Genomic DNA, 3,686 nt, shown 5'->3' on the forward strand with positions numbered 1-3,686 from the left:
TGGAAATCCAATGCAAAGCACTAGAGGTACAGTCTATACAAGAAAGACTACTCAGAACTCCAGTCAGAAGAACCATACTCAAAAGAAGGCTTTAATGACTGGGGAATAAATATTTAGATTAAAAATAAAATTCTTAAGGTATACATATTGATAAGAATGTAGGCTAGGCTTCATGTGACAGACACCCAAAATATTAGCGATTTACTCCAGAGAAAAGTTTATTTGCCTTTCACATAAAGGTGTAAATTAGCATAGTTATCTGTGGTAGCAAATAAACCCTCAAATTGTAATGACTGAGACACAGTGGAAATTTATTTTTCACTCACGTAACAGGTCAAATGGATGATCCTGGTCAGTGGGTAGCCCTCCTCCACATGGTGATTCAGGAATCTAGGCTTTTCCATCTTGTAGCTTTGTCATTATCATAACTTTATGCATATTAAATAGAGAAATAGGAAAGAGGGTATGAAGCATGCATAGCTTTTCAAAGACCCAATCTAAAAACTCCACGTGTTACCTCTCACATTCTGTTGGCCACAGCTCGGTCACATGACCACATCTAACTATTAGGGAGGCTGAGAAATGTAGTCTTTATTCTGGTAGTGTATTTGTTCAGCTAAAGTCAGAGTTTCCATTTCTGTAATAGTTATCTATTACTTTGTAATAAATTACCCCAAAACATAAGGGCATGGAACAATAACCGTTTGCTTCACAATTTCTGTGGGTCGAGAATCTGGTTGCAGCCTAGCTGGAGCCTCTTGCTCTGGATCTCTCAGAGGTTACAGTCAAGGTATCAGCCAGGGCTGCAGTCATCTCAAGGCTGTGTTTGGCGAGAATCCCTTCCAAACTCACTCAGTTGACTGTCAGCAACCTCAAAAGTTCTGCTTCTAAGCTCACCCACACCGCCATTGGCAGCTGCTACGTTCTCATTGGCTATTGTCAGAGAGATTGGTTTCTTGCCATGTGGGTGGTGAGAGATGCTCTTTGTTCTTCTTTCTTTACAAAAGAAACTGAAAGGCTCAAGGTTGAGTCACTTGCCCTAAAATTGCAAACTAAGAAGGAGTTGCTGTTGCAGCCCTTCCCAGGAGTGGAATTTTAAACCAATCAGTCTGGAATTTCCTGGTCAGCACTGGTGAGCTAATCTGCCTGAGACCACCCCCCCCCCACCCCTTCCTTCCCCTAAGGGAAGGTCACCTTGCCTGAAAAAACCCACTCTTTTAACTTCCTTGTCCCACCCTCTTTCTGCCTATAAAAACCTTCCATTTTGGTTTTTTTGTTCTTGTTGTTTTTTTACAGTCTAGTGTTTATGTTATGGCAGTTACACTTGAATTTCAAAAATTTAAAACATAAAAAGTGGTTAGGGACTGACGGCTTAAAAAAAATGCACAACGTGAGAGTTGTGAGTTAAGTTTTATTTGGGGCAAAATGAGGACTATAGCCCGGGAGATAGCATCTCAGATAGCTCTGAGAAACTGCTCCAAAGAGGTAGGGGGGAAGGTCAGTATACATGTGATTTTGGTCAATCAGGAGTACATGCAAACAAGCACATATTTTTTTGCAAAAAGTTTCTGCTAGTCTTGTGAAGGTACTGCTAGTCATGAGGAGCAGACATGACCATGAAGGATTTTAGTGCTTTTCTAGATATGAGGAGATATAAGAATTGGGCTCATAAAATCGTCTCCTGAAAATATCTATCTGAAGATCTGTTCTGCCAGTTTTTCCCAGAGCACGGAATGCCTCATTTCTGCTCTCCACCCTGAGCTCCTTTCGGGGGGGTATTGAAAGTCAGCCACTGCAGCAGCACATGATTTAATCCTTGTAGAGGTAGATGGCACCTGCCAATTTGTATTTGACAGGACTAACATTTGTATCAACAGTTGATAAATGTCTAAGATTGTTTATTATACAGCAGGGTACAATGGTAGTGCTAATGCCAACAGGGCACTATGGAAATTAGTCTAAAAATTATCATTTATCTTTATACAAGCAACAACACTTGCTGCTGTTTTAGAATTTGGGGATATAGTCTGCTTCTAATGCTAAGCAGTCCTTGAACATTTTTAATGTTACACAGTGTTATAGTAATTAGTTTGGCAAATGTTTCAAAATAAAGTAGAAATATATTCATAACATGACAGAAATGCACATCCTGTTTTGTTTTCAATAAGAACCATAATAGGTACAGGTCAGAACTCTTCCCTATGTGAAATAATTTACACATGGATGAGTGCTATAATATCACCATCTAAAACAATCACTAAATAGGGGCTTCCCAGGTGGTGCAGTGGTTAAGAATCCGCCTGCCAATGCAGGGGACATGGGTTTGATCCCTGGCCTGGGAAGATCCCACATGCTGCAGAGCAACTAAGCCCCTGCACCACAACTACTGAGCCTGTGCTCTAGAGCCCGTGAGACACAACTGCTGAGCCTGTGCACCTAGAGCCCGTGCTCCGCAACAAGAGAAGCCACTGCAAGAAGCCCGTGCACCACAACAAAGAGTAGCCCACCCTCGCCACAACTAGAGAAAGCCCGAGCACAGCAACGAAGACCCAACACAGCCAAAAATAAAAACAAATAAATAAATTTATATTTTAAAAAACTTATTAAAAAAATAAAATAATCACTAAACACAATTCTTCTTAAGAAATAAGCAAAGGAAAAACCTTCCATTTTGTACAACTCCTGTGAGTATCTCTCAGCTGGCCAGATGAGATGCTGCCCAAATTCGTGAATTGTTTAATAAGCCAACTGGATCTTCAAATGTGCCAGATTGAATTGTGTTTTTTAACAAGGTAGTAGTTGAAGGAGCAGTATCCATAAAGAACCCTGTGAATTACAGGGAATGGAAGAAATGCTGCTTCAGAACCAGGGGATAAAATGAGGCTGTTGCGAAGGAAGAGATCTTCCTCTATCCTAGGTTCCTTTGGCTGGTCTAAGAATTAAAGTGACATGAAACAGATTAACAGGGAAAAATCAAACAAAAGTTTAATAACATGTACACATGGGAGAGACCCAGGAAATCTGAATAACTCACCAAAATGGCCAAAGTCCTCACCTTAAATACCATCCTCAGCCAAAGACAAAAGATGTTAGAGGTAGTGGTTTTAGGACTGCAAAGGAGAGGAAGGCAATTCACATGGACATGGAAAAGCAAATGTTAGGTAAACAAACGCCTGCTAGGCCATGCCACAGCAGAACATAACATCACACCCATAAGTTCCCAGAAATAACTAAGGGAGACTTTGGGTGAGACCTACGGTCAAGGAGCAAATAATCTGTGACATTTGAACTATTCATGTTGAGGTGTTGGCATTCATAACCGTGGACTGGTGGGGCCTGAGGAAATTTGAATTGTAAATACAAAATTTGACTGAATAGAATTGGAGCACAGAGAGAATATTGACTTTGTCTAAGGAACTCAAAGCAGCTTCACAGCTCAAGTTAAGACTTTAAGGAGAAATGGGAGTCACCCGTGTCAGGTGATAGATGTGACTAGAAGGTCAGAGGAGCTGCCTCTGCAATGGGTGACAAATCAAAGCATGTAGCATGTTCTGGGATGAGAAAATGTGACTATAATGTGGCTAAAGCTGAGCATCGTTTTATAAACGAGACAGAGGAGGATGGGCTGCGTGCGTTGAGTTCTATTTGTTGGAATTCTTTGAGGTCTGAGATGAATTTCTCCATGG

Source organism: Balaenoptera ricei, chromosome 8 (assembly GCF_028023285.1).
Source record: "Balaenoptera ricei isolate mBalRic1 chromosome 8, mBalRic1.hap2, whole genome shotgun sequence".
In the NCBI taxonomy this organism is placed as follows: domain Eukaryota; kingdom Metazoa; phylum Chordata; class Mammalia; order Artiodactyla; family Balaenopteridae; genus Balaenoptera; species Balaenoptera ricei.